The following is a 22,165-nucleotide window of genomic DNA, read 5'->3' as shown; positions in this document are numbered from 1 at the left end:
AATGCAGATGATAAACGGGTATTCATTGGACAAATATATTATACTAGAACTGACATGTGATTACATTTTCAAGCAATTTAGGTGCATAGATCCTGAGAAATCAGTACCCAGAACAACCACCTCTGGCCGTAATAATGGCCTTGATAAGCCTGGGCATTGAGTCAAACAGAGCTTGGATGGCGTGTATAGCTACACCTGGCCATGCAGCTTCAACACGATACCACAGTTCATCAGGAGTAGTGACTGGCGTGTTGTGACGAACCAGTTGCTCGGCCACCATTGACCAGACGTTTTCAATTGGTGAGAGATCTGGAGAATTTGCTGGCCAGGGCAGCAGTCGAACATTTTCTGTATCCAGAAAGGCCCGTACAGGAACTGCAACATGCGGTCGTGCATTATCCTGCTGAAATGTAGGATTTCGCAGGGATCGAATGAAAGGTAGAGCCACGGGTCGTAACACATCTTAAATGTAACGTCCACTGTTCAAAGTGCCGTCAATGCGAACAAGAGCTGACCGAGACGTGTAACCAATGGCACCCCATACCATCACGCCAGGTGACACGCCGGTACGGCGATGACGAATACACGCTTCCAATGTGCCTTCTCCGCGATGTCGCCAATCACGGATGCGACCATCATGATGCTGTAAACAGACCCTGGATTCATCCGAAAAAAGACGTTTTGCCATTCGTGCACCGAGGTTCGTCGTTCAGTACACCATCTCAGGCGCTCCTGTCTGCGATGCAGCGTCAAGGGTAACCGCAGCCATGGTCTCCGAGCTGACAGTCCATGCTGCTGCAAACGTCGTCGAACTGTTCGTGCAGATGGTTGTTGTCTTGCAAACGTCCCCATCTGTTGACTCAGGGATCGAGACGTGGCTGCACGATCCGTTACGGCGATGCGGATAAGATGCCTGTCATCTGGACTGCTAGTGATACGAGGCCGTTAGGATCCAGCACAGCGTTCCGTATTATCCTCCTGAACCCACGGATTCCATATTCTGCTAACAGTCATTGGATCTCGACCAACGCGAGCAGCTATGTCGCGATACGATAAACCGCAATCGCGATAGGGTACAATCCGACCTTTATCAAAGTCGGAAACGTGATGGTACGCATTTCTCCTCCTTACACGAGGCATCACAACAACGTTTCACCAGGCAACGGCCGTAAACTGCTGTTTGTGTATGAGAAATCGGTTGGAAACTTTCCTCATGTCAGCACGTTGTGGGTGTCGCCACCGGCGCCAACCTTGTGTGAATGTTCCGAAAAGCTAATCATTTGCTTATCACAGCATCTTCTTCCTGTCGGTTAAATTTCGCGTCTGTAGCACGTCATCTTCGTGGTGTAGCAATTTTAATGGCCAGTAGTGGATTAAGAATGTAACGAAGGTCGGACTGCAGACGCAGGATATTTTCTTTTTCGGCTGCCTAAAATGAAATAAATTAAACACTTTCATCATATCCAGAAACAGTGTATGTGTGCCATTGTGTACGCGCTGCTGTAAACACAAAGAGAGGAAGAGCAGCAAAATTCGCTCACCTGTTGGTTGATGATGCAGACGTAAAACATGTTATACTGGGCGCTAAATGTACTCTGCACTCAAATAGCTGTGGGATAATCTCAGGAAAATGTGAATTTCTTAACCAAAAAAGCACTACAATGCGATCATGTATTGTAATGTGACAGGTTCTTATAATTGTGCACTTCCGGTATTAACCCTTAGTCTGAGTTCGCCAGGTAATCTTAAATTGAGTAGTATCGATTACTTATGAAGTTTGTTTTAACTGCCTTTTAAAACAGATGTTACCTAGTAATCTTTAACATCTCCTTCACTAATTTATTATACATAATTTTACCTGTTTATTGCTAAGACTGGCAACGATTTGTAGGAAAGATTCTTTCAGATGACGGTAGGTTATGCATTCGTGAGCGGGAGTAATATATGGTTTTTTGTGACTAATTAAACTTCGAATGAATTTTCGTTAGCGATAAATCGTTCAAAATAGTTTTATTAAATAAACTATATGGCTGCAGAGTCCTTTTCAAGTCTGATACGTCTATGATGCACATATGCAGACTGAAGCGGCGAATAAAAATTTCTACTAAGGCTGATTTTTGAAGCCATGTCATCTGTCCACTAGGCAGACAGGCTAACTACTACACCACCCTGGCACAGTGGGTTTGCACGACTTCACAGAGTACCATAACATGCCTCCCTCCTCAATCCAAATTTCCATTCAATCCTCAGCCCATTTGGTACTGGTACAAATTTTCATTCATCACTTCAGTCTGCAACTCTACGTCATAGATGTTTGAGACTTGAAAACGTCTCTGGAACCATATACTTTTATTTGATTAAAGCACCAGTGTTTGGTTTTCGGGCAGGATCCCCCGTTTTGTTCGATGCTGAGGTGCTATTCCAATATAGTCAGAGAGCCTCTGCAGTGCTGTTCTAGTTTAGAGGGAATGCCAAGTGGGCTTAGAATACCGATCTTCGTACAAATTTGCATTCGGCGCTTAAGTCTGCATATATAAGTACACTATGTGATCAAAAGTATACGGACAGCCCCCAAAATATACGTTTCTCATATCAGGTGCATTGTGCTGCCACCTGCTGCCAGATACTCCATATCAGCGACCTCAGTAGTCATTAGACATCGTGAGATAGCAGAATGGGGCGCTCCGTGGAACTCACGGACTTCGAACGTGGTCACGTGATTGGGTGTCACTGGTGTCATTTGTCTATACGCGAGATTTCCACACTCCTACACATCCCTAGGTCTACTGTTTATGATGTGATAGTGAAGTGAAAATGTGAAGGGACATGTGAAGCACAAAAGCGTACAGGCCGACCTCGTCTGTTGACTGACAGAGACTGTCGACAGTTGCAGAGGGTCGTCATGTGTAATACGCAGACATCTATCCAGACCATCACACAGGAATTCTAAACTGCATCAGGATCCACTGGAAGTACTATGACAGTTAGGCGGGGGGTGAGAAAACATCGATTTCATTGTCGAGCGGCTCATCATAAGCCACACATCACGCCGGTAAATGCGAAACGTTGCCTCGCTTGGTGTAAGGAGCGTAAACACTGGACGATTGAACAGTGGACAAACGTTGTGTGGAGTGACGAATCACGATACACAATGCGGCGATCCGATGGCAGGGTGTGGGTATGGCGACTGTCCGGTGAACGTCATCTGCCAGCGTGTGTAGTGCCAACAGTAAAATTCGGAGGCGGTGGTGTTATGGTGTGGTCGTGCTTTTCATGGAGGGGGCTTGCACACCTTGTTGTTTTGCGTGGCACTGTCACGGCACAGGCCTACATTGATGTTTTAATCGCCTTCTTGCTTCCCACTGTTGAAGAGCAATTCGGGGATGGCGATTGCACCTTTCAACTCGATCGAGCATCTGTTCATAATGGACGGTCTGTGGCCGAGTGGTTACACGACAATAACATCCCTGTAATGGACTGTCCTGCACAGAGTCCTGACCGGAATCCTATAGAACACCTTTGGGATGTTTTGGAACGCCGACTTCGTGCCAGGCGTCACCGACCGACATCAATACCTCTCCTCAGTGCAGCAGTCCGTGGAGAAAGGGCTGCCATTCCCCAAGAAACCTTCTAACACCTGACTGAACGTATGCCTGCGAGATTGAAAGCTGTCATCAAGGCTAAGGGTGGGCCAACACCATACTGAATTCCAACACTACCAATGGAGGGGGCCATGAACTTGTAAGTCATTTTCAGCCAGGTGTCCGGATACTTTTGATCACATAATGTATACAATGAGTTTTATGATGGTACTGTACTATCATTTCTCCGTTTGATCAAAAAATTCACCCACTCCACGAGTATTTCAAAAAGCCGTAAATTCAAAATTATTTCGCAGTTCAAAAAACTTGCGGTAATAACAGCCGGGTGACGTCTTCGGCAACCGTCTATATTACGACAGCTACACACACCTCGTCATTTTCAAGGCAGAAATGCAACGAGAGAGCGCAATGTAAGGAAGGTCAAACGATCGATAGGCGGGCTACACCGACCGAGAACCGTAATACGGCACAATATGCAGAAAGACCACACACACATACACACACACACACACACAGACACACACACACACACACACACACACACACACACATACACACACACACACACACACACACACACACACACACACACAAACAAACACACACACACATACACACGTAAACGGCCTCCAAATGTCAGACACTCAGATCGGTACCGAATGTTGTACGTAGATAGAGTATCGACCAAAACTCCGATTTAGTTCGTGCTGTGTGCTGTCGTCCAGTAGAAGATGCGTAAACGGCAATTAAAAGTAACACCAAAACTTCGGAGAGCAGGGAAGGCGCATCTGTGAGACATCAATTTGTGGGTCTTGCGTGGGTGAGTTGGTAGAGTGTAAGTTGTCATGCCAGAGGTCCTGCTTTCAAACCCTACTGATGATAATTTTAACCTTACCCGTGAAACAGTTCCATGGGAGAACATTTTCCTGACATGTAAAAGGACTTTTTCGAGTTTGTAGCAATGTTCTTTAAGCGGTCTGGTTTCACTTCGTGTTGAAAGTAGCAAGCCTATAGAGTTTATGTGTGAAGATAGGTGTGCTGTTCTGTCGGACATTTCACAGAGTAAACATAAACAATCGGAACAGTAGAATGAAGAAACAATTGCGCCACACTTGCGGAAGTATTAATGTTCCTATATCACACTTTCACGCATAATACAGTAAAACGCTCTACCAAATTCCCCACCGAAGGTATGCATGTTAGGTATTCACAGTTATGCTATTCCTTCCTAGTTCTGATGTTTCTTTTAAGTAACGTCTACGCCCGTTCTACTGGACGACACCACATAGTAGAAGCTAAATCGGAGTTATCGTTGATGCTCTATCGACTTAGAGCATTTGGTACCGCTCTGAGTGTCTGACATCTGGAGGTTTCGGTGTTAGCTGCTTTCTTAGCAACATTTTCCTAATAGCTAGAAGTGCACGCCAATATCTCTACATGTACATCTACATATTCATGATTACTCTGCATTTCACAGATAGGTGACTGGAGCGGGTTCATCGTACTAGCTTCAAGCTATTTCTCTACCGTTCCACTCTCGAACAGCGCGTCGAAAAAAAGAACACTTAGATCTTTCGGTGCGAGCTCTGGTTTCCCTTATCTTATGACAATCACTTCTCCCTACGTAACTGGACGCCAACAAAATATTTTTACACCCGGAGGAGAAAGCTGGTGACTGAAATTTCATGAGAAGATCCTGCCGCAACTAAAAACGCCTTTGCGTTAATGATTGCCACTCCAATCCGCGTATAACAATCTGTGGCACTCTCTCCCAGATTTCGCGATAGTAGAAAAAGAATTGCACTTCTTTGAACTTTTTCGATGTCCTCCGTCAATCCTATCTGATGCGGATCCCACACCGCACAGCAATATTCGATAAGGAGGCGGACAAGCTAACTGTAACCAGTCTCTTTAGTACACCTGTTGCATTTTCTAACTGTTCTGCCAATAAATCACTGTCTTTAGGTTGCTTTCCCCAAAACATCATCTGTGTGATCATTTCAATTTAACTTATTCGTAATTGTAATCCCGAAGTATTTAGCTGAATTTACAGCTTTTAGATTTGTGTGTTTTATCGTGTAACCGAAACTTAGCGAATTTAGTACAAATGTGGATGTCTTCGCACTTTTCATTATTTAGAGTCAATTACCACATTTGTACCACGCAGATATCTGGAAAATTGGAAATTTTTGGTAAGGACTATGGAACCAAACTGCTGAGGTCATCGGTCCCTAGGCGTACGCACTACATAATCTAACTTAAACTAACTTACGCTAAGAACAACACACACGCCCATGCCCGAGGGAGGACTCGAACCTCCGACGGGAGGAGCCGCGCGAACCGTGATAAGACGCCTCGGACCGCACGGCTACCCAAGGCGGCTTGCAGATATCTCGTCTAAATCATTTTGCAATTGGTTGTGATCATCTGAGGACCTTACAAGATGCTACATCACAGCATTATCTGCAGAGGATCTAAAATGGCTGCTCAGATTGTCACTTCCTTGGGGAACGGCCGATATTACTTCTGTTTTACTCGACGAATCTCCTTCAATTAATACGAACTGTAACCTTTCTGATACTAAATCACAAATCCAATCACACAACTAAGAGCAAAGTCCATAGGCATGCAAATTGATTAGAAGTTGATTGTGCGGAACGGTATCAAAAGCCTTCGGGAAATGTAAACATATGGAATCAATTTGACATCCCCTTCCGATAACACTAATTACTTCGTGAGCATAAAGTGCTAGTTTTGTTTCAGAAGAACAATATTTTCTGAATCCGTGTTGGTTGTTCGTCAATAAATAGTTTTCTTCGAACTAATTCATAATGTTCGAATACAGTATATGTTCCAAAATCCTACTGAAAATATGTAAAGGGTCTATAATTCAGCGGATTGCTCCCATTTCGCCGGCCGCAGTGGCCGAGCGGTTCTAGGTGCTACAGTCCGGAACCGCGCTGCTGCTACGGTCGCAGGTTAGAATCCTGCCTCGGGCATGGATGTGTTTGATGTCCATAGGTTAGTTAGGTTTAAGTAGTTCTAAGTTCTAGGGGACTGAGGACATCAGATGTTAAGTCCCATAGTGCTCAGAGCCATTTGAACCATTTGCTACCATTTCCTTTTCTGGGTATTGGTGTGACTTGTGTAACTTTCCCGTCTTTAGGTACGGATCTTTAGACGAGCAAGCGGTTGTGTATGATTGCTAAGTGCGGAGCTACTGCGTCAAGATAGTCTGCGAGGAACCTGACTGGTATACATTCTGAACCGGAGGCCTCGCCTCTATGTTTAATTACTTAGCATTTGGCATACTAACTGAAGTGCAACCAACATACATGAACAAAATAAGTACTATTGAAACAGTAAATCTACAAATTAATATCTAAATTTTCAGTCCATTCGAGGGTCGGCCTCTGTTACTTCAAAGCAATCCTGCCCGTTTCCAGGGTCAGATCGTCTGCTACAGCTTGTTACAAGGTGTTTGATGGTCTGGCCACAATGACCTTGAGTAGACAAAGCTTTCCCCATCGGTGGCGGCTTTCTGCGCAGATGCCATGACCCGTACGAGTCCTGTTAATTGCCTTCCGAGCACGTCGCGGTAATTCCATCCCAGTTGGCCTTGTACCAGGTCTTACGAGCGTCCGATAGTCCTCATGGACAACGCTATTCCACATTTCTGATCACTTCCTGTTCATGTTGAAATCCATTGCTTGTAGCGATTCCGTCAATATGGTGGGTCACTATCTGCATTTTAATCTGCTCATCGTGAGTGCTGGCACATTTACGTGGATTGGGAGCTGGCAATTTTAACTAATTTTTCATATTCCTTGAGAAGGGCTTGCTGTGTTCACGAATCTGGTGGCTCATTGTGGCTCAGAGACGGTAATTAGTAAAGAGGAGTAGACCAGAATGAAATTTTGACTCTACAGCGGAGTGTGTGCTGATATGAAAATTCCTGGCAGATTGAAACTGTGTGTCGGACCGAGACTCGAACTCCGGACCTTTGCCTTTCGCGGGCAAGTGCTCTACCAGCTGAGCTATCCAAGCACGACTCACGCCCCGAGGTACTGGCGGAATTAAAGCTGTGAGGACGGGGTGTGAGTCGTGCTTGGGTAACTCAGCTGGTAGAGCACTTGCCCGCGAAAGGCAAAGGCCCCGAGTTCGAATCTCGGTCCGGCACACAGTTTTAATCTGCCAGGAGTAGACTAGATGCATCCTGTTTTATCCTCCTTGCAGAATTTAGCTGAACATCGATTCTCACATGTGAAGTTCAAATGGTTCATATGGCTCTGAGGACTATGGGACTTAACTTCTGAGGTCGTCAGTCCCCTAGAACTTAGAACTACTTAAACCTAACTAACCTAAGGACATCACGCACAGCCATGCCCGAGGCAGGATTCGAACCTGCGACCGTAGCGGTCGCACGGTTCCAGACTGTAGCGCCTAGAACCGCTCGGCGACTCCTGCCGGCACATGTGAAGTATTAGGCCATATTGGAGCACAGTATTCGGCAGTAGAATCGTAAGGAAGAGCATGGTAGTGTTGTAGTTTTGGCGCCCCATGCGGTACCACTCAGCTTCTATATGATGGTATTGTGCGATCTATGCTTTGGTGTGGTGTTCTGTATGTGCTTCTTGTAGGACAAATTTATATCAAGTATTACATCTAAATACACGACAAGCCAAAAATGCGACACCAAGAAATAGCTGTACGACTTAACGAAAGTTGGTAGGTGTGTTTCTACATATGAAATATGGTGTCTGTTAAAACTTCGCGCCAGCTGCATAAGAGTGCCGCTAGTAACGCCACTATGTGGATGCAAGTCAGGTTTACTTTAAATACATGCAGTAACAGTCATGACAGTTAGCTTTGAGATTGGACGTGGTGAGTTGATATTAGTCAAGAATGCCTTTAAGGCGAAAAAGATGCTGTTTTCAGTACCACACTGAGCTTTAACGAGGTCGTGTAATAGGGCTACGAGGAGCTGTATGTTTCTTCTGCGATATTGCAGAAAGACTTGGCAGGAATGTAGCCACTGGACATGATTGCTAGCAACGGTGGTCACGAGAATGTTCAGTCGCAAGAAAACCGGGCTCCGGACAGCTACGTGGCAGTACCAAGAGGAAAGACCATTGTTTTCAGCGTATGGCTCTGCCGTATCGTGTTGATTCTGCAGCAGCAGTTTGGGCAGCATTTGGTACCACAGTGACTCAACGAATTGTTACAAATCGGTTACTTCAAGAACAGCTACGGGCCAGACGCCCTATAGTGTTCATTCCAATGAACCCAAATTACCGCCGTTTGCGGATTCAGTGGTGTCAAGCGAAAGCTCATCGGAGGGCAGGGTGGAGGTCTGTTGTCTTTTCTGATGAAAGCTGGTTCTGCTTCGGTGCCAGCGATGGCGGTGTGTTGGTTAGAAGAAGGCCAGTTGGAGGCCTGCAACAAACCCGTCTGCATGCTAGACACACTGGATTTACATTCGGAGTTAAGGTCTCGGGTGCGATTTCGTATGACAGCAGGAGCACTCTCTCGGTATTCCCACGCAGCCTGACTGCAAATTTGTATCTCAGTCTGGTGATTCGACCTGTTGTGCTGCTATTCATGAACAGCATTCCAGGGGGTGTTTTCCAACGGTATGACGCTCACCCACATACCGGTGTTGTACCCCTACATGTTCTACATAGTGTTGACATACCCCGTGGCCTGCTCGATGACCAGAGCTGTCTCCAATCAAACACATATGGGACATCATTGGACGACATCATCCACAGACAGCATTAACCATACCTGTATTGACCGACCATGTGCAACAGGCACGGAATTCTACCCCACAAACTGACGTCTGGAACATGTACAACACAATGCATGCAAGTTTGCGTGCTTGCATTCAACTTACTGATGTTTACATCGGTTGTTAACATACTAGCATTTTACATTTGTAATGACTTATCTCATACTTACATTGATCTGTGATCTTGGAATGTTAATTACTTAAATATGTTACCTGTTGTTGTTGTTGTGGCCTTCAGTCCTGAGACTGGTTTGATGCAGCTCTCCATGCTACCCTATCCTGTCCAAGCTTCTTCACCTCCCAGTACTTACTGCAACCTACATCCTTCTGAATCTGCTTAGTGTATTCATCTCTTGGTCTCCCTCTACGATTTTTACCCTCCACGCGTCCCTCCAATGCTTAATTTGTGATCCCTTGATGCCTCAGAACATGTCCTACCAACCGCTCCCTTCTTCTTGTCAAGTTGTGCCACAAACTCCCCCATTTCATTCAATACCTCCTCATTAGTTATGTGATCTACCCATCTAATCTTCAGCATTCTTCTGTAGCACCACATTTCGAAAGCTTCTATTCTCTTCTTGTCCAAACTATTTATCGTCCATGTTTCACTTCCATACATGGCTGCACTCCATAAAATACTTTCAGAAACGACTTCCTGACACTTAAATCTATACTCGATGTTAACAAATTTCTCTTCATCAAACACATATGGGACATCATTGGACGACAACATCCACAGACAGCATTAACCGTACCTGTACTGACCGACCATGTGCAACAGGCATGGAATTCTATCCCACAAGTGTCATCTGGCATATGTACAACACAATGCATGCACGTTTGCATGCTTGCATTCAACTTTCTGATGGTTACACAGGTTATTAACATACTGGCATTGTAATGACTTATCTCTCACTTACATTGACCTGTGACCTTGCAATGTTACTTACGTAAATATGTTAATTAGACAAAAATATTTCTGAAATTTGATAACTCTACATAATTATTTTTTAGTGTTGCGATTTTTTCTCCGTCAGTGTATTTTGGAAAGTCTTCGTTGTGGAGAACTTGATCACTAAAGATTACATTAACTTTGCATTGGCCATTCTAGTGTTAAGACGAAGGCAACTAACGTGAGTTTTCGTTGAATTTCGTGTTACCTTCCACTTTTTGAAACATTCATACACTGTACTTACAAGGGGAGGCCACGACGTTTGGAACGCGGATTTACTGCAAACTTCGTACACTCTTAGTACTCCACGAGGACAACAAAATGTGTAAGCAGTAGTGCGCACTTCTCAAGTGTTATTGAGAAAATCGCAAGATAATTTCGGTCGTCAAATATACCTGTGCGAGGCCATTTTCATCATGAAGCGGCGGAAACCGAGTCGTTAACGTTCAAGCCCCGTAATCGCTGGATCGCTGGATTGAATGCCGTTGGTCAGTTTTTTTATTTTCAACGCAGTCATTTACCTTACTATTTAAATTACAATTGATGTAGTGGGAAAAATACGTGTAATCGGATGAACTTTTATTAAATTTGCAATGTTATTTGTCGGTATACAAATTTTTATTATCACAAATAATAGAATATTCATAACTATCGACTAGTAAACGACCAAACGCATAAAGTGAACTGAAAATGTATGCTTGTCCGTGATTTGAGAAATCCCTTATACCTGGAAGGTGCCCGAAACTACTTGTTACCTCCAAGTTTTGACCGGCACAGACGGCTTTCGAAAGATGTACAATTAATCGTCGCTTTCGACATTGCGGGTATAAGTTGCAGGATGGTATTTTTCGTAAAAACATGGAAAACATAAAGTTAAACGGCAGCAGATGCATTGAATGAATGCTATGTTTCCGCATACGCAAGGTCTTTTGAGGTTTTCCATGGGAAAACAAACCTCGTTAACATTTTCAAAAACCTCTCTTTCAGCCGATAATTTGAAAGCAAACCATGCATAACGCAGTATTTCCTTAAATATCGACGCTGATAATTGGACATGCAGTATCGAGTGTATTTTAATAGCGTCTTCGCGAGAAGCAATTTTTCGTTCTCTTTCGATCAAATACGAACAATTTTGAAGACACGGACAAACAAGCATACATTTTCAGTATCATTTTATGCGTTTGGTCGTTTACTAGTCGGTAGTTATGAATATTATATTATTTGAGATAGTAAAAATTTGTAGACTGCCAAATAACATTGTAAATTTAATAAAAGTTCATCCGATTACACGTATTTCACCCATTATATCAATTGTAATATAAATAGTAAAGAAAATGACTGTGTTGAAAATAAAAAAAAACTGACGAACGGGACTCGATCCAGTGATTCAGCGATTACGGGGCTTGAACGCTAATCACTTTTTTTAATCTCATTTTGTTCGTTTTCGTTTGTTGTATCTGCTCGGGGCGGACGTCGCAAGACACCCGCTTCAGATTGTCGTTGATCCATTAACTCAGTTTCTTTATTACAGAGGGCAGCTAATCCTCTGACCGAACACGCTGAGTTACCGCGCCGGCGAAAATCTCAATATGACCCCGACACCACTTGGCTGCCGCCGCTTCATGATAAAAATGGCCACGCACAGGTAGGCCTAAATATTTGTCGACCGAAATTATCTTGCGATTATCTCAATAACGCTTGAGAAGTACGGGCTACTGTTTACACATTTTGTTGTCCACATGGAGTACTACGAGTGTACGAAGTTTACAGTAAATCCGCGTTCCAAACGTTGTGGCCTCCCCTTGTTAGATCTGAGGGACTACCTCCTCGCCTGCTTCAAGACTTCTCTGTCGAGTGACCGAAGACTGACCGTCTTCATGAATGACCCTCCTCGATCCTGTTACAGGGAAATCAGATGTGTGTAAGTTGAACAGAACTGGTGACAATACTGAACCCTGTGGAGGATCATTACTAAAGATGACTGGTACCAATGTAATGATCTGCAATAGCAGACATGCTCGGCTGTTGTAAGAGTGTGTGACGCTTATACTCAATACACTGCGCTCCAGGGTCCTTCTTATCTGATCAGTTTAGTACATGCCACAATTGCAACAGATATTTCACAGTTCTGTGTGACATTATTGTGAAAGATGTCCATAGTAAAACAAAATTTCGCGATATTAGTCCTCTGAGCGCCTGAGGCGGGTTCTCGCTCTGGAATTTACCGCACGAGTATTCGGAGGACGTAAACTGGGTTAGGGATGGGTCACGAAACCGCTGCCAGCTCATCGGGTAAGCGCGGCCACGCGGCCGCCTCTCTTATCCGCGGCGGACTCGCCACAGCTGAGCGCCCCGACCTCGGCGTGCCAGCGGCGCGTGCCAAGTCAAACACCGCCACCTCCACCGGCACCTCTGCCACCCGCTGCTTGTTATTCTACCCGCCACCTCAACGGTGCCGCCGATCCTGCGAGCTAACACCCCAAAGATCTTCGGACTCACATGCGGTTCCTCTTCGTCGAAATGCCTTGGATCAAACTCGTCTAGGGGTTGAACCACACGTGTCGCATTACACGCCCTAAATTAGACACTTGTGGCATTTTGGTTAAATTGTCTGGCTGATGCCAAATCTGCGAAATACACAGTTCACATATAATAACTGTAATAATTATGTCGGGAACTACACTACTGGCCATTAAAACTGCTACACCAAAAAGAAATGCAGATGATAATCGCGTATTCATTGGACAAATATACTAGGACTGACATGCGATTACATTTTCACGCAATCTGGATGCATAGATCCTGAGAAATCAGTACCAAGAACAACCACCTCTGGCCGTAATAACGGCCTTGATACGGCTGGGCATTGAGTCAAACAGAGCTTGGATGGCGTGTACAGGTACAGCTGCCCCTGCAGCTTCAACACGATACCACTGTTGATCAAGAGTAGTGACTGGCGGATTGTGACGAGCCAGTTGCTCGGCGCCGGCCGAAGTGGCCGCGCGGTTCTGGCGCTGCAGTCTGGAACCGCGAGACCGCTACGGTCGCAGGTTCGAATCCTGCCTCGGGCATGGATGTGTGTGATGTCCTTAGGTTAGTTAGGTTTAACTAGTTCTAAGTTCTAGGGGACTAATGACCTCAGCAGTTGAGTCCCATAGTGCTCAGAGCCATTTGAACCAACCATTTGAACCAGTTGCTCGGCCACCATTGACCGGACGTTTTCAATTGGTGAGAGATCTGGAGAATGTGCTGGCCAGGGCAGCAGTTGAACATTTTATGTATCCAGAAAGGCCCGTATAGGACCTGCAACATGCGGTCCTGCATTACCCTGCTGAAATGTAGGGTTTCGCAGGGATCGAATGAAGGGTAGAGCCACGGGTCGTAACACATCTTAAATGTAACGTCCACTGTTCAAAGTGCTGTCAATGCGAACAACAGGTGTCTGAGACGTGTAATCAATGGCACCCCATACCATCATGCCGCGTAATACGCCAGTTGACGATGACGAATACATGCTTCCAATGTGCGTTCATCGCGTTTTCGTCAAACACGGATGCGACCATCATGATGCTGTAAACAGAACCTAGATTCATCAAAAAAATGACGTTTTACCATTCGTGCACCCAGGTTCGTCGTTGAGCACACCATCGCAGACGCTCCTGTCTGTGATGCAGCGTCAAGGGTAACCGCAGCCATGGTCTCCGACCTGATAGTCCAAGATGCTGCAAACGTCGTCGAACTGTTCGTGCCGATGGTTGTTGTCTTGCAAACGTCACCATCCGTTGACTCAGGGATCAAGACGTGGCTGCACGATCCGTTACAGCCATGCGGATAAGATGCCTGTCATCTCGACCGTTAGTGATACGAGGCCGTTGGGATCCGGCACGGCGTTCCGTATTACCCTCCTGAACCCACCGATTCCATATTCTTCTAACAGTCATTGAATCTCGACCAACGCGAGCGGCATTGTCGCGATTCGATAAACCGTAATCGCGATAGGCTACAATCCGACCTTTATCAAAGTCGGAAACGTGATGGTACGCATTTCTCCTCCTTACACGAGGCATCACAACAACGTTTCACCAGGTAACACCGGTCAAGCCGGTCGGAGTGGCCATGCGGTTCTAGGCGCTACAGTCTGGAACCTCGTGACCGCTACGGTCGCAGGTTCGAATCCTTCCTCGGGCATGGATGTGTGTGTTGTCCTTAGGTTAGTTAGGTTTAAGTAGTTCTATGTTCTGATGACCTTAGAAGTAAAGTCCCATAGTGCTCAGAGCCATTTTCAAACGCTGGTCAACTGCTGTTTGTGTATGAGAAATCGGTTGGAAACTTTCCTCATGTCAGCACGTTGTAGGTGTCGCCACCGGCGCCAGCCTTGTGTGAACGCTCTGAAAAACTATTCATTTGCATATCACAGGATCTTCTTCCTGTCGGTTAAATTTTGCGTCTGTAGCACGTCATCTTCGTGGTGCAGCAATTTTAATGGCCAGTAGTGTAAATTAACGACCCATAAATGATGTAGTTCACACACTTGCTCTATAGTTAGAATAATGTAAAATCACAAAGCAAACTAATAGCGAAAGTGGTCGTAGTTAGAGTTACTGTTACGCTGGAGCGCATATCCATTTGGCACAGTACGATCATTCAAATCTCATAGCAAAATACAAGTTATCTACGCGAAAAGTTAGAGTTCACACCAGGCGCGCGGCTGCTCACCGCTCAGAGACTAAATCCCGCGATACCACACAACGCGAAATTTTCTAAGTCGTTTCACTTCCTATCTACCTAAAGACCGACCGTCCACTTCCGCGTCTGCATCCGAACTGTACTCTTTGGTGTCTCCAGCCGAACTGCCCGCTTTCGAGTCTGCACCAGCGCTGTCTCTCTGCAAGTCTCCGGCCGCGTTTCCCGCTCGCCGAATATCCTCGCTCAACTGACGGGCAGTTCCCTTTCCTCAAGCAGTCCATCTGATTAGCTACAGCTTATTCTACATTATTTTACATCTTGTGTTGTTGTGTTGTTGTGGTCTTCAGTCCTGAGACTGGTTTGATGCAGCTCTCCATGCTACTCTATCCTGTGCAAGCTTCTTCATCTCCCAGTACCTACTGCAACCTACATCCTTCTGAATCTGCTTAGTGTATTCATCTCGTGGTCTCCCTCTACGATTTTTACCCTCCACGCTGCCCTCCAATGCTAAATTTGTGATCCCTTGATGCCTCAAAAAATGTCCTACCAAACGATCCCTTCTTCTAGTCAAGTTGTGCCACAAACTTCTCTTCTCCCCAATCCTATTCAATACCTCCTCATTAATTACGTGATCTACCCACCTTATCTTCAGCATTCTTCTGTAGCACCACATTTCGAAAGCTTCTATTCTCTTCTTGTCCAAACTAGTTATCGTCCATGTTTCACTTCCATATATGGCTACACTCCATACAAATACTTTCAGAAACGACTTCCTGACACTTAAATCTATACTCGATGTTAACAAATTTCTCTTCTTCAGAAACGCTTTCCTTGCCATTGCCAGTCTACATTTTATATCCTCTCCGACCATCATCAGTTATTTTACTCCCTAAATAGCAAAACTCCTTTACTACTTTAAGTGTCTCATTTCCTAATCTAATTCCCCCAGCATCACCCGATTTAATTTGACTACATTCCATTATCCTTGTTTTGCTTTTGTTGATGTTCATCTTATACCCTTCTTTCAAGACACTGTCCATTCCGTTCAACTACTCTTCCAAGTCCTTTGCTGTCTCTGACAGAATTACAATGTCATCGGCGAACCTCAAAGTTTTTACTTCTTCTCCATGAATTTTAATACCTACTCGGAATTTTCCTTTTGTTTCCTTTACTGCTTGCTCAATATACAGATTGAATAACATCGGGGAGAGGCTACAACCCTGTCTCACTCCTTTCCCAACCACTGCTTCCCTTTCATGCCCCTCGACTCTTATAACTGCCATCTGGTTTCTGTACAAATTGTAAATAGCCTTTCGCTCCCTGTATTTTACCCCTGCCACCTTTAGAATGTGAAAGAGCGTATTCCAGTCAACATTGTCAAAAGCTTTCTCTAAGTCTACAAATGCTAGAAACGTAGGTTTGCCTTTTCTTAATCTTTCCTCTAAGATAAGTCGTAAGGTTAGTATTGCCTCGCGTGTTCCAACATTTCTACGGAATCCAAACTGATCGTCCCCGAGGTCCGCTTCTACCAGTTTTTCCATTCGTCTGTAAAGAATTCGCGTTAGTATTTTGCAGCTGTGACTTATTAAACTGATAGTTCGGTAATTTTCACATCTGTCAACACCTGTTGTCTTTGGGATTTGAATTATTATATTCTTCTTGAAGTCTGATGGTATTTCACCTGTCTCATACATCTTGCTCACCAGATGGTAGAGTTTTGTCAGGACTGGCTCTCCCAAGGCCGTCAGTAGTTCTATTGGAATGTTATCTACTCCCGGGGCCTTGTTTCGACTCAGGTCTTTCAGTGCTCTGTCAAACTCTTCACGCAGTATCGTATCTCCCATTTCAACTTCATCTACATCCTCTTCCATTTCCATAATATTGTCCTCAAGTACATCGCCCTTGTATAAACCCTCTATATACTCCTTCCACCTTTCTGCCTTCCCTTCTTTGCTTAGAACTGGGTTGCCATCTGAGCTCTTGATATTCATACAAGTGGTTCTCTTCTCTCCAAAGGTTTCTTTAATTTTCCTGTAGGCAGTATCTATCTTACCCCTAGTGAGACAAGCCTCTACATCCTTACATTTGTCCTCTAGCCATCCCTGCTTAGCTATTTTGCACTTCCTGTCGATCTCATTTTTGAGACGTTTGTATTCCTTTTTGCCTGCTTCATTTACTGCATTTTTATATTTTCTCCTTTCATCAATTACATTCAATATTTCTTCTGTTACCCAAGGATTTCTATGAGCCCTCGTCTTTTTACCTACTTTATCGTCTGCTGCTTTTACTACTTCATCCCTCAGAGCTACCCATTCTTCTTCTACTGTATTTCTTTCCCCCATTCCTGTCAATTGTTCCCTTATGCTCTCCCTGAAACTCTCTACAACCTCTCGTTCTTTCAGTTTATCCAGGTCCCATCTCCTTAAATTCCCATCTTTTTGCAGTTTCTTCAGTTTCAATCTGCAGTTCATAACCAAGAGATTGTGGTCAGAATCCATATCTGCCCCTGGAAATGTCTTACAATTTAAAACCTGGTTCCTAAATCTCTGCTTACCAATATATAATCTATCTGATACCTTCTAGTATCTCCAGGATTCTTCCACGTATACAACCTTCTTTTATAATTCTTGAACCAAGTGTTAGCTAAGATTAAGTTATGCTCTGTGCAAAATTCTACAAGGCGGCTTCCTCTTTCATTTCTTCCCCCCAATCCGTATTCACCTACTATGTTTCCTTCTCTCCCTTTTCCTACTCTCAAATTCCAGTCACCCATGACTATTAAATTTTCGTCTCCCTTCACTACCTGAATAATTTCTTTTATCTCGTCATACATTTCATCAATTTCTTCATCATCTGCAGAGCTAGTTGGCATATAAACTTGTACTACTGTAGTAGGCATGGGCTTTGTGTCTATCTTGGCCACAATAATGCGTTCACTATGCCGTTTGTAGTAGCTAACCCGCACTCCTATTCCTTCATTCATTATTAAACCTACTCCTGCATTACCTCTATTTGATTTTGTATTTATAACCCTGTATTCACCTGACGAAAAGTCTTGTTCCTCCTGCCACCGAACTTCACTAATTCCCACTATATCTAACTTTAACCTATCCATTTCCCTTTTTAAATTTTCTAACCTACCTGCCCGATTAAGGGATTTGACATTCCACGCTCCGATCCGTAGAACGCCAATTTTCTTTCTCCTGATAACGACGTCCTCTTGAGTAGTCCCCGCCCGGAGATCCGAATGTGGGACTATTTTACCTCCGGAATATTTTACCCAAGAGGACGCCATCATCATTCAATCATACAGTAAAGCTGCATGTCCTCGGGAAAAATTACGGCTGTAGTTTCCCCTTGCTTTCAGCCGTTCGCAGTACCAGCACAGCAAGGCCGTTTTGGTTAATGTTACAAGGCCAGATCAGTCAATCATCCAGACTGTTGCCCCTGCAACTACTGAAAAGGCTGCTGCCCCTCTTCAGGAATCACATGTTTGTCTGGCCTCTCAACAGATACCCCTCCGTTGTGGTTGCACCTACGGTACGGCCATCTGTATCGCTGAGGCACGCAAGCCTCCCCACCAACGGCAAGGTCCATGGTTCATGGGGGGGATTACATCTTAGCATATTTAAGTAATCAAAGCTTGATCACCTTCACATTCTAAATAAAGTAACAATAATATCAACGAGATACGTGGCCGAAATATTGTGCCAGAGCGACACAAACATCCGGGAGTAGACCCGATTATTCCACATGTCAAGATCTCGCCGGGAAAGCCTGAAGAGTTAGAACAATAATATCCATTGTTAAATTCTTTTACATAAAACCAATACAATTTCCTTCTTAACTTTGAATGTCACGGCCAGTAGCCTTACACCAATGTGCTTTCTGATAAATAAACAAAGAATAAAAGTAGCTATTACGCACTAAACTTTACAACAAATATTCTATTACCTAATGATTCAATAAGATGTCATGCTATCATCGTTCAATGAGTTTTGTGTTGAGGAAATGATGAGCTGATGCTTAACTGTAAATACTGATAATTTAAATTTACTATATCTTTTAAACAAATAAAGTTACAGAGTTGATATTTACAACGTTATATTTTAATGATGCGCTTCTATATGAAATGTCGATCGTTAAGATCGACCAAAGCGTTCAGATTTTAGCATTGAGGTGTTTGTTCAAAACTTGTTAATTTCAGTTTAACAGTAAATCCTAAACTATTATAGAGATGATCAATATTGAAGTTTTATTGGAATCATCATGAAAATTTATGAAGGATGGTAGATTAAAATTACTGTAGCTTCATTCCCTGCACTACTACAGAATTAACTAGTTTCCATAAATGTTTCCCTCTATAGCCGATCTTAGGTCCGCCATATTTAACGCTGCTACGTCTCGTCGGCCACAAACGGGTTCTACTGGGTTTCTCTATGACGTAGGTTCCCGTATGTCTCACTCGCACACTACAGCGCTTAGGCCTCAATGGACAATAGACGCCTGTGAGTTTCCCCATTTCGTGGTGAATCTGCGCCCTTTGTGGCACGCGGTCCTGGACGACAGGGTTCGTTTTACAATTCCTGTACGCTGACGCTTTCGGTCATATATTTAAATGATAGCGCAATGCTCGTTAACTCACAATCCCAATCGCGGCCTCCTGCCCAGAAGGTGGCAACACTGTAGTCGCTGCAGAACCTTCTGGTCGCCGCCCAGAACTACAACGGCTTCATCGGTATAGTCGTCGGGCCTCGACGCCAGGACGGTAGTTCAGCGTGTTTGGTCAGTGAGCTGCGTGTCCTCTATAATAAAAAAACAAAAAAAAAACTGTGTGAAGTATTCAGTGACGAACTTGAACGGGTGTCATGTGACGTCCGTTGAGATCAAATGAGGCAAAGAAAGCAAAAATGGAAACCATGAAGTCGCGGGATCGCATCCCCGTTGGACCTTGTATTTTTCAGTCTGCGCTTCAACCCAGTCTTCACCTCTCAACGGAGTGAGCAATCACCAGGAACGACACGTGGATCGGAGTCCACGTTAAACTGTGTATCCCCTTTCATCTGTTGAATAACTGTGGTAGGTTAGGGGCAGGCAAGTCACCGAAGTGGCGGCCAATTGAAAGACTTGCTGCAGGCCATTGAGCCACACGAAATTATTATTATCATCAGTGCAGTAAATTAACGTAGCCTCTTTTCGTAAAAAGCAAGTCTTTCTGCTGCTAATGTCAGCTGTGTCTCATTAAACCTTTAACAGCATCTGTCATCGGCGTGTAGACATTGTATCATTTTGTAGAGAAAGGATGATGGGAACAACTTTCTGGGGAACAAATGGAAAAAATATGAGAACACTTCTCAAACTACAGAAAAGAGCCATAAGAATAATAACCGAAATAATAGTCACCCTCATTCGAAAGAGCCGTTCAAGTCACTACGGATTTTAACTACACCTTGTGTGTACATTTACCAGTCGGTCTCTGTACGAAGCCATCGTACAACTGCCTCAGGAATCGGTACTGAGAGTGTTACGCTCCAGTTGTAAAACATATATTTTTACCACATGGATCGAGACTACGTTATCCATTTATTAAGTCCTACAAGGAAAGGGAACTAATCAGTCCATCGCAATACTACACGTACTGACTCGTCATATAAAATATTTATATGGTTCTGTAGTATGACATACCTTGAAGCTTTTAAGCCATTGGACACCTTGAAAAGCTTTTGTTTTCAAGCTGGTAGATGGGAAACTGTGATACCCAAAATGAAAAGACATCTTCGCTATGGCCCTGACATCAGTTGATAGTGTGCGTAGTGTTATTGTACGGAAAACGTATGTGTAGTGCGTACAGTGATTGGGATTGAGAAATGAATGAACACCGTAGCAACAGCCTTTTACATTATTTAATACGTTCAACGTAAAACAGTATTGTCCACTAGGGATAAACCGAAAGAGCACTGTGTTAAACAGACTGGCTTCATATTCGGGATGGTGGAGACTCTAAAAAAATGGTTCAAATGGCTCTGAGCACTATGGGACTTAACATCTGAGGTCATCAGTCCCCTATAACTTAGAACTAATTAAACTTAACTAACCTAAGGACATCACACACATCCATGCCCGAGGCAGGATTCGAACCTGTGACCGTAGCGCTCGAGCGGTTCCAGACTGAAGCGCCTAGAACTGCATGGCCACTGTGGCCGGCGTGGAGACTCTATTCTGCATCCAGCCAACCTGATTAGGATTCTTAGTGGTTTCCTTAAATTACATCAGGCAAATGCCGGGACGGTTCCTACTATAAGGCCACGGCCTATTGCCTGTCGTATCCTTATCAAACTGGACTGGCAAGTATGCAAATGCTTCTATAAATAATTCCTTTACTTCTGTTATTCTTAAATTTTAATACCAAGACGTGCTCAATATCCTTCTAAAAGATATCTACAGGTAAATAAAATTACTGCTGCTGCTACTTGAAATGTACCATTACCTTCACCCACTGGTCAACTTTATATCAAGTGGCAGACATGAAGATAAAGTATTCAAGTATTCAAGTCCCATGTAATTTTAGTATTTCATCAGAAGTTACAAGTCTCTGAATTTCCTGAACACTTGTCGTTCATTCTTTAGGACGGTGCTCCAATAGGAGATCAGAAAACGGCGAAGAATTTGAGATGTAGCTCTCGACGAGTACCTCAGCTAAGCAGCAACTTGCATTGGCAACTGCAACATGATTTCCACTTTCCTCTACGTCCTCGAGAAATTTCGGAACATATTTACACAGGATTGAAACGCAAATATGCGAAGTTACTCGTAAACTTCTCTATTGCGATGTAATCCAACACAGCGTGCATGCATCAAACTGTACAGGGTTAGAACTAACTATGACTGCTTATGACCGTTGCGTCTGCTTGACCAGACAAGTTACAAGACTGCCACAGGCTACGTGTTTTTCATCGACCCCTCAGTGTGCACACTTTCCAGCTCCTCGCATCATAGACCAAGTATCTGCCATCTGATCATAGACGTAGGACGAGTTTTCACTTATCTAGTATCTGTTGCCATCTGTAAAACAAAAACAAAAACAACGACATAGCAACAAACTGCTCTGCATTTTGTGCACTGTTCAGTACCCTG

The sequence above is a fragment of the Schistocerca nitens genome, chromosome 7 (genome assembly GCF_023898315.1).
Source record: "Schistocerca nitens isolate TAMUIC-IGC-003100 chromosome 7, iqSchNite1.1, whole genome shotgun sequence".
Lineage (NCBI taxonomy): Eukaryota > Metazoa > Arthropoda > Insecta > Orthoptera > Acrididae > Schistocerca > Schistocerca nitens.
The sequence above is the reverse complement of the archived record's forward strand: the minus strand, read 5'-3'. Positions refer to the sequence as shown.